The 10,679-nt window shown below is 40.6% G+C and overlaps 1 long non-coding RNA gene across 1 annotated transcript; it reads right to left on the bottom strand.

Moving 5' to 3' along the window:
* Positions 1-4,041: 4,041 nt before the first annotated feature.
* On the bottom strand, positions 4,042-9,774 carry LOC114605878 (uncharacterized). Its single transcript, XR_003708684.2, has 3 exons — positions 9,007-9,774; positions 8,621-8,655; positions 4,042-4,612 (listed from the first exon to the last, which is right to left on the bottom strand). It is a non-coding gene; the product is annotated as an uncharacterized LOC114605878 (long non-coding RNA).
* Between the last annotated feature and the right edge of the window lie 905 nt (positions 9,775-10,679).

Here is a 10,679-nt window from a genome sequence, read left to right as displayed (position 1 = left end):
TTTGTCGACCCATGATTTCATAAATAGTTAAGCAGATAATGAATGGAGAGTAACCAAAGGAAAAGCACATCAAAATGCATAATAAACTCTTTGAATCAAATACAGATGTTTCAGCCAGAGTTCATGTTAGTGTAGGAAATCTAGCTGAATGTTCCCGCAGAATAAATAGGGGGTTGGGTGAGAGCATAACAGGAAGCCACAACATTTTCATTACAGCAGGGCTTCCTCCCTCTCTTCCTCGCTCCCTCCGCCCCCTTAGTGCCAGACAAGCAGAGCGCTGCAGCAGGAGCCACAGAAGATTGGCTTGCCAACCTGCTAGCAGTCACAATGGAAGCTGTGGTTTACTTCTTAACCCTCCCTTTGGAGAACAGAAAGAAGCCTGCAACCTTGGTACAAATTCTGCTGCCAATACAGGATCTTTTTGCCCTTTAAAAATAATTACTGGGGAAAGGTGTTGGTTAAAACAGCCATTTTGAATTTTGCGCTTGTAACCTGTTAGATATGAAACCAGCCATTTTGAGCAGACTTACAGTGGTGCCTCGCAAGACGAAATTAATTCGTTCCGCGAGTTTTGTCGTCTTGCGATTTTTTTCGTCTTGCGAAGCACGGTGTCGGGAAAGTTTTGGAAAAGCTTCAAAAATCACCAAAGTCTTTAAAAACCTCAAAAAAGGCTACCACACCGCGTTCTATGAGTTGCTCCTCGAAGTCAAGTCGCAACTGTATTAACGGTGTTAAGAAAAAGGAAACAAACTTGCAAGACGTTTCCGTCTTGCGAAGCAAGTCCATAGGGAAAATTGTCTTGCGAAACAGCTCAAAAAACAAAAAACCCTTTCGTCTAGCGGGTTTTTTGTCTTGCGAGGCATTCGTCTTGCGAGGTACCACTGTATATCCATTTTGTGATGGCGTAATGTTATTCTCAGTGCTTTTCTCTGGGGGTACTCAAGGGTATGCTGTACCAGCACCTCCCCCTCCCCCCAAATTAAAAGTGTGGCACTTACTGTAACAACTTCATCGGTGAGTACTGGCACCTTTTTCCCTAAAAAATAAAAAAGCACTGGTTACCATGCACTCTTCCCTCGGAATCATAGTCAAAATTATCAGTTAGTCTTTAAAACTAAATCATTTTAACATTTTTGTCACAGAGATTAATAAAGGGGTAGAGTGGTCCTGGGATTAATTCAATTTACTTCCATAAGCAATCAAAACAGTTAGTTGAACTAAAATGTTCTTCCATCCTCTTACATTGCTAACCCATCACCCGCTCCCATGTTTTCAGACTTCCACATCCCTACACCGTTGAAGCTACGTACCTCAGATCTTGGATGCTGTTGCACTCTGAACTGCCTGGCACCCTGCAGGTCTAAACACCATAGACAATGCTTCTTCTGAAGAGAACTAACTTTTTAATAAATAACTATGCAGAATGCCCTTTAGGCCAAATATTCAAATGGAAAGATTTCCGCAACAATTTAAACTACCACATCGAGTAGCTGCGCAGTACAGCATAGGTACTGTTCCAGACAGCGTACAAATATGCTGTCCTCTTCGCTCTCTCCTCTTCTTCCACTGTTTTAATTTACAGTGTGCTGTGGTGGATGGTAGCTTTGAAAAAAGCAAGCATCTTTCCTGCCAGTTGCTTCCCAGGCTTTGAAATGAATGGAAGTCTGGATGAGTCCCAAATGTATAAAATCCTTTCACATATTCGTTAAGTGTCTCTTTGGTTGAGGCCATTGAACGTGAATCGGTTTAACTGGTTGAATGCTTAAATATAATCCTGATATTTTAACTTCAAATCCCTTCCAGTTTAAATTCAACAAATACTTTATTCAAATCGTTGCAGTATTTGGGGTGAGTGTGATTCTGGCTAAAGTTCAGGGCTAGGTTGACTTCCTGGTGGAAACAGAAACAGACACAAGGGCCGAAACCAAGAGACAACTACTGAGGTGTATATACCGTAGGTCTGATAGAACATGTGATGCTGTTCATCTGGAGTTTGGATGTGTTCAAACATGTACATGGTGGTGAGTAGTGAGGTGCATAATGATCCTCTCAGAACCCTCTCAAACATTATGGGAGTGAAAGTTAATTAGTTGAAGAGCCTTTGTCTTTACAATGTGGATATAAGTCAGTAGATGAAGCCTGTTTAGCTAGTCCATCAGCATTTCTTCAGTTCATAATATGCCCCTGTTCAAAATTAGCTGTCAACCAGGGATTTGTTTTTTGTCTAATCGACACACAAAAACTCTAATAAGAGAAATTTGTAGCTGTTAAAATAAAGGTAAAGGTAAAGGTACCCCTGCCCGTACGGGCCAGTCTTGACAGACTCTAGGGTTGTGCGCCCATCTCACGTAAGAGGCCGGGGGCCAGCGCTGTCCGGAGACACTTCCGGGTCACGTGGCCAGCGTGACAAAGCTGCATCTGGCGAGCCAGCGCAGCACACGGAAACGCCGTTTACCTTCCCGCTATAAAGCGGTACCTATTTATCTACTTGCACCCGGGGGTGCTTTCGAACTGCTAGGTTGGCAGGCGCTGGGACCAAAAGACGGGAGCTCACCCCACCGCGGGGATTCGAACCGCCGACCTTTCGATCGGCAAGCCCTAGGCGCTGAGGCTTTTACCCACAGCGCCACCCGCGTCCCTTGCTGTTAAAATATCAGGGCCCTAATTATCCTATGCAAATTGCCATTGGAAGGCTCTCTGATTTGATAGCTCCAATAATCTATTATGGAAAAGTGGACGGGGACATCAAATTTGTTGTTATTGCTGTTGTTTCTATATCACCCTTGAGGATCACAGCATGGTGTATAATATAAAACCATAAAAAATAACATAGTAACAAACAAAAATAATAACCCTCACATGTTTGGATTGTAATGTAGTCCCAATCCAGTAAAAAGGATCAAAGTGTGTGTCCTGAAGTGCTGAAGGGCAGTACTTTTTGTCTAAAAAAATGTTTAGGGGTACTGTACTCTCATTTTGACTCAATAAAATCACCATTTTATAGTTCAAATTGGGGAAATAAATACAGTAAATGGACAAAAGTACAAAGATTCACTGAACGTTTAGGGGTATGCGTACCCCTGCGTACCCCCAGAAAAAAGCACTGCTGAAGCGTATGTGTGTTTCAGTAAGGAGAATCACCAGTTTCTGTGTGATTATAGCAGGAAGCATGTTGCCTTTTTAAAACTGGAGCCCAGCAGCTCTTTACAAATCATGTTATCACAGCAATTAATTCTGTTTCAGGATTATGAGTTCTTGAAACCAATATGGTTCAGTGCATAGTATAAAGTAAATTAAGGGCACTTTCACCAGTGCAAACATTTTTGTCTCCCTCTGTCCTTGTATCCTTATAATAAAGTTTTTTTTTAAAAGATTCTGCTGTATACCTGATTTAAAAAATTACTCTCTTGTGCTTTCTATCATATACTAATATTCGCAAGCAATACTAGTCCAAGCTGCACATACACCTTGAAATATAGAGATAATCATAGTGATGTTGAAAAGTTGTAACACAGACGCTAACATTTAGACTCTTAAGGTCCTGGGTTAAGTAAATTACTGTATTTTCCGTCTATAAAATGCCCCCATGTATAAGATGCCTCCTATTTTTGGGGACTCATATTTAAGTAAATGGGGGGAGATGGCCCCGTGTATAAGACGTCCCCTAATTTTTGACATATTTTATAAAACCTAGTTTTATATACGGAAAAATACAGTACGCACTGTTCAGCCCTTTTAGGGGGAAAGCTTAAATCATGCCAAGCAGTTGTGTGGGGAGTGGGGATCAGGAGGAGCTGAATCTAGCACTCCCCACTCCATCCTGAACAAATAGGATTTCTATATTTTTTTCTAAATGGCTACATGCATATAGCTGCAGATGCTGGACTGAGCTGGGAAATTGCCCATGTAACTTCCATTTGCAAGAGTGACTTCCCATCCAGCTGGGGATTCACACTGATAAAATGGTTTCTATGCAGTCATAGCTCCTAGCTTGAGTATAACAAATGTTTTCATATTATTTTTTCTTTGGTGATTTTTTTAAAAAATATATTAATCTACAGAGAGCTACACATTTTATTTGTATTTAAGGAGTGTTTGTTAAGATGGTTTAGATGATTAAAAGCACAATGCATTGCTTCTTTATTCAGAAGTTCACTGGAGCTTATTCCCTTACAGGTGTGTTTAGGATTGCAAACTAATAAATCAAATCTTTGCTCACAAAGAAACACAGATATTGAGCTTACTTGGCATAACCAAATATGGATGTAATGCTCAGTAATTATATATATATGGACGCGGGTGGCGCTGTGGTCTAAACCACTGAGCTTGCCAATCAGAAGGTCAGCGGTTCAAATCCCCACGACAGGGTAAGCTCCCATTGCTTGGTCCCAGCTCCTGTCAACCTAGCAGGAGCTAGGTTTGAAAGCACGCCAAAAAAAGTGCAAGTAGATAAACAGATACTGTTCCGGTGGGAAGGTAAACAGTATTTCCATGCGCTGCTCTGGTTTCAGTGTTCCGTTGCACCAGAAGCAGCTTAGTCATGCTGGCCACATGACCCGGAAAAACTGTCTGCAGGTCAGTAAAACATCATTCAGCCGGCCTGCATAGAATGCTATGGATAAATAGTCAATGGAAAAGAGGTTCAGAACTAGGTGCTAACTGAAGGAATCAGCAGAAGATGGCAGTTTGAAATGACAGAGTGACAGTTGGGACAGTGGTATTAACATTAGAATGCTTAAGTACAGTATATGGATTATTTTTAACTCCATGTATTATATGGCGATACTAGGTAATTAAAACAATAAGATTTTTTTATCACAAAGAGGTAACATGGTGAGTTTTGGACCAATTTATCTTGGTGTAGTAGCTATGGAGATAATATCAAATTATTCATCCAGCAGGATGTAGTCATAGCTATTTGTCTATTTGTACATTGCTGTTTTAACTGTTGTTTTTATTGTGATGCTATCCACCCGTCTCTGGGACATTTTGTGACAGCCTAGAAATAAATAGGCTTAATAAAATAATTAAATATAAATATTAGCCTATAGTAGAAAGAACAGAGACAATTATAAATGCAAATATTTTAGTTGCTTCAGATTATAGTGGCTTCATGAGGGAAATGCAGTGTTGTAGTAGTACCTCAGGATTGTTTCTGTTCAAAGCCTTTTGCCACATATGGAGATCCAATCATTTTGTACTAGAAAGATGTGATATTTGATGTCAAAATCACATCTTTCTGCAATATTTTTCCATGCTTTAGACAGCATCTCAGTGTAGCGTGGGCCAGCTGCCAGCCAATGAGTCAAAATCACTAACAGAAATTTTCCATGTAGAAAACTACGGTATTTTGCCAGCCTGATTAATACTGAGGGATGGAGACATGGAATCAGGAGTGTTTGAATGTGGGAGGAACTTAAGGCAAGTGAACGTAAGGCTCAAATTGGGGAAAATGAATATGGTATTTGAGAAGAGCAGCATTGATTGGCGCAGTGTCTGGAAGGTTTGATGATAGTGAGTGGAACCTCCATTATCAAATTTGATAAATGATGTGCCACAAATCAGGCTCATGTGATTGATAAGGTTAGACTACCTTCCTTATCAGCCCCCTCCCCCCAGCTATAATAAAAGCAGAGAAATTGGGATAGTGGACATCTACCACAGATTTTGTCAGACATAACATTTTGGGGGTTGAATGGAAAGCAGTGCTTTAATTCTGTTATGGGTTTGCAGGAGGCAAGGATCCCCTAAAATTCCTGGGTGCCAGGTTCTCCCCATAGTTTTTTAAATTAGTAAATGTGGAGTTTGAAGTTGCCAGCTCCCTCAAGAGATTGGCTTAAAGAGGTGCCATCAAAAAACAAAGGCAACTGCCCTGCCAAAGGTGAGACATTCAGCATCAGACAAGAAAGGGGGAGGCTACCAGGATTGCAGGGACTGTGATGTGACCACAGGAAAAAGTGCTTTTCACAGGAGGCTTTTGAAATGGAGGTTGCCAGGGTAACAGAGGGGATGCTGGAAGCAGAAGAGGAGGTGGTGTTTTCTGCAAAAGCTGCTGGGAAGAATAAAAGTAGGAAGAACTACATGCACACTGGCTGGGAGAGGTTGCACTGGGAGACTGAGGGCCATTACAGGCTGCTGCTTTGAATCCAAGCTTGCTGAAGCTATGAGTGAAGCAACAAGAGACACTATTAGGGTGCAATGTTGTGCACCCCCTCAGGTGTAAATATGTGTAAAATAAACAATAGTTTTTAAAGACACTAGTCTCCACTGTGCCTGGTAAAGTGCCAAGACTTCTGGAATCTTGCTACCACTGGGCAAGATTAGGGTACATATAGAAAGTACAAGATATAGATAGCTTGTTGATGTAATTTGAATAAGGTGTGAAATTGCACTAATTGCTTGATCTATGTCTTGAGCTAGCATGCCCCCCACGTTTGGATCTTGTTATCTTGTTTAGAGATAGAACACCAGGTGTACTGGGTAGCATAGCAATATTACAAGGCCAAAAGTCTGACTTGCTGACTCATCTACCCTCATTTTATCTCAGGAATGTGCATACATGCAGAGATGGGTATAAAAGTCAAGGTTGCATTGCATTCTCTATCTGGGGGCGACAGGGGGAGAGTCTGGGAGCCCCTGTGTTAGGTGTACACAGCAGTGTGAGCTAGCATGGTAAAGTGCAAGTGGATCTCTCTGTATGCTTGTTTCTTTACTTCTAAGACCAGAAGAACAGTATTATAGCAGTTAGTAGATTTGTCTTGTCTCTTGAGACAATAAGCACTTTATACTTTAATCTCAGCTGATTAGGGTAGGAGGTTTTTGAGTGGGAACTCTGGAGAAAACTGACTACTGGAAATCAGGAAAACTCTGATGTTCTGCTGGAAGACTTTGCTGGAGTTGAGCAAACTCTGCTGGTCACACTGGTTGAAGTGTGGTAAAGTATCAATAGATGGTGGGTCCATGTCTGACAGGTTATGGGCCAACTGACTTTCAGAAATAATAACAGGTTATGGGCCCAGGACACATCTGCGAGAGCCTGAGTCAGCCAGCGAGAGTCTGGAGTGCTCCAGTTGCAGCTTCTCAAGTTCTGTTTGCTGGTCTGGTCTACAAGAAGGTGAGAGCATAGTGGCCTGTTGGTGAAGTATGTGGCGGTATCACTATGGCTCAAGGAATGCACTCCGGTTGTCACTTGAGAGACTGAATAGTTCAAACTACTCAAACTGGAGTTATAAAATGGAGATATTCCTGGAGAGAGAGGGAATTTGGACTCTTGTTACTGAACCCCCAGATGATGAAGAAGCCTGGGCATGCCAGGATGAGAAGGTTCGGGTAATCACAGCCTTGGGTGTTGAAGACTCACAGATATAAATCATTTGGTTCCTGCCAAGAGCCAAACATATGTGGACTGCCTTGCAGGATGTTTCATCAGCTTGTATATTAGTTTCAGTAGAAACAATTATCTCTAAATTCTGTTGACCCATATCAGCTGGGGGTGAGATAAAACCTTCATAGTCTAAAGTTACCTCCTATGTAGAATTAAACTATTTCTTAGTAATATAACTGTTTTTGTATCTTCATTTTGTATCTTATGATTTATGTGGAAATGGTTCTATTTGGTTGCTACTCTCTGATGTTTTGTTTATTTTTTATGACTACTACTTTTGTTATGTTTGCAGTTATATAATTTTGTATATGTTGTAAGCTGCATTGAGCATAAGGGGGCATACAAATGTAATGATTCATTGATCTTAAAAATTACTCTGCTAATGTCAATACAGATAAAATGTATAATTATTACCCCCACAAGGTGGGTGTCTGTTGGTGACTTGTGAAAGTCAGTTGGTAGTTCACCACACCTCAGTGTGTTGTATCAGCAGAGTATGAGGAGCCCCAGCAGTTTTCAGAGAGTTTTCAGAGTTTCCTGCTTCCAGCAGAACAGTTTCTTCCAGAGTCCCCATTTAAGGGGAAAATTTCTCTCCCACAAAGTTCAAAGTAGCAAAGTGTTTATTGTCTCCAAACACAATATAAAGCTAAATGCTACTATCTACTATAAGAAGTTCTTATGGTCTTTGAGGTAAAGATATATATGTACAGAGATCCACTAACACTATTACCATGCTAGCTAATGCTGCTATGTAAAACCCACAGTCTCTTCCCCTGACTCTCGCAATTCAGAGTCAGACCCTGACAGCAAATAGGACAGGAAAGGGACAAGACCAGGATAGGACAAAACATAATGAAAGCAATAACCTAGAGACTATTATACCCATCTCTACATGTAGGCATATTTCCTGAACCAATAGGAGTGTATGACTCAGCAACTCATACACTCAACCTTATCCTAGACCATCCAGATATGGGGGATGTGCTCCTCAATGAATGAGACCAAGTACTGCGTAATTTAGCTTACTGTATAGGGTGAGAGAATCTGTATTGGAAAGAGAGATTCTTACTCTCTTGTAGCAGAGTCAGTACAATGGTGATTGCTCCATGCACAATAAAACTTGGTTAGATTTATATCTGCCTTTATCCACTTTAAACAAATGTTCCCCACAAAAATACTTAGGCTAGAATAAATCACAGACACTTAGCATAGCTAGTAAGTGAATATTTTACTCACAGAGTTTTCAGACGTTAGAGGAAACAAGTCTCCATCTGTGGGCAGAAAAAAATTGAATAAGATAAAGGTTCCAAATGTCTTAAGAAAGTAACTTGGTCAAAAAGGATACTGCAAACTTTGGGCTAGCAAAGATGCAGGCTATAAAATCTCATTTTAGAGGGAGAGCCAAACAAACAAATACATTATGAATGACACCTGGCTTTATAACAGTACCCATGAGAAGGATCCAAGGGTTTTAGTAGACCACAAGCTAAACAAACATGAGTTAGCAGTGTGATACAGCAGCTAAAAAGGTTAGTGCAATTCTTGGTTGATTCAACAGAGGTATATTGACCACATCACACAATGCAATGGTACCAATCTGTTCTGCTTTTGTCAGACCTTACCTGGAGTATCATGGCCAGTTCGGAGCACTGCAGTTTAAGATTACTGGAATGTATACAGAGGAGTATGACAAAGATCATGAAGACCTGGAGACTACATCCTATGGGGAAAGGTTGAAAGAGTTGGGTATATATAGCATAGAGAAGGGTTGATTTAGAGGCACTATACAGGTTGTGACCATTTTGCGTGCATCCAATTGACGTGACTGCCAACACATAGGTCCTTTTGGACCCAGAAGTGGGCAGAATGGGGGACAGAACAGGTGAAGCAGGTGTAGGGCAGGCTTATGTGCACTCTGCTGACATGCATGGGGGCTAGGAATGGATGCTTTGTGCAAAATTGTTGCCACCTGTAATAGCCATATTTGCATAGTTGAAGAGCTGTTACATAGATTTCTGTTGTTCCAGGGAGTGGGGCCTGAACCATTTGGTTCAAACTACAAGAAACAGAATTTAGGTTAACATTCAGAAGAACTTCTATTTGTCAGTGGGACAGAAGTTCTTAAGCAGATGTTGAATGGTAACCATCAGGGATTTCCTGCATCAGTACGGGGTTGGACTAAATGACCTTTTGAGGTATTTCCTGCAAACACTCTGATTCTATTCATCAAAACCAGATTTCGCAAGACAGTTTCAAGCACTTTGCTCATATGTTAAATCCAGGATACAGGCAGTATTATTATAATGATATTGTAGCTTCTTCATAAAATGACAATGTGACACGAGCTAATTCTTAGTTAAACTTATTTGCTTTTTCTTTGAAAATTTGTTCATGATTCCAGCAAGTCAATGGACTGAAAGTAATCTTTGTAATGTCTTAATAATACTGTTGCTTCCTTAGGTATGGAGAAACCTGTACATAGTGAAAGCACAGTTAGATTAACACAAAGGAAAGAGGAAAACAACCGGGCTAAATCAGTGATTGATGGTATCTGATAATGCTTCAGGGAAGAAACAGTGAGGAGGAGGAGAATGTATTAACCCATCCCCTGCCTGCTGATACTTCCTGCCAAGTTTCCTTCCTCTGGCTATTTTGAGCCCATTTCCCCCTGACTGAGTTCTGAGACCAGAATAAGCCTAGCTAGGGGGAAGCAGTTGATATGTTGGTGTGTGTGTGTGTGTGTAAATGAGTAGGAGAACTGGTTGGCATGGGAAGGGTTAAACACCTCACCTTCCCACTTTTTTGATTCTCCCCTATTCTTGTATTCATATTACCTCATCAAACATGAAACACATGTTTCTCAAGGTAATATGTAGCTCCATCCTTGGATGCTAGGAAAAAAATTCAAAATAGCTGTGGAATATCACACTTCAATTTTCTATTCATTCATGATGTAAAAATTATAGTCTTGAATATGTGGGATGTGTGTGTGCATGTGTGTGTGGGCGCACATATCTTTCATTTGAGATTCTTATTTTTGTATATTTAAAATAAAGTTTTACCACTGTCTTGTGACTATTCGTTTTTTTCCAGAGGCAATTTTGACTTTCAGTAGTTGTGGGCAATTGTTAAAACTTGAAACAACAGAGAAGGCATATCCAAGGGTAACACAAGAATATTTGCATAATTTTACTTTTGAAACAAAAAGGAGGCACAGTCTGAGGAAAGATTTTGATTTTGTTAAGAATGGGCTAGACAGAACATGCATCTTCCCATACCAGTGAATCACATGTAT

The sequence above is a fragment of the Podarcis muralis genome, chromosome 10, assembly GCF_964188315.1.
Source record: "Podarcis muralis chromosome 10, rPodMur119.hap1.1, whole genome shotgun sequence".
In the NCBI taxonomy this organism is placed as follows: Eukaryota; Metazoa; Chordata; class Lepidosauria; order Squamata; family Lacertidae; genus Podarcis; species Podarcis muralis.
This window is presented reverse-complemented; position numbering and strand designations above follow the sequence as displayed.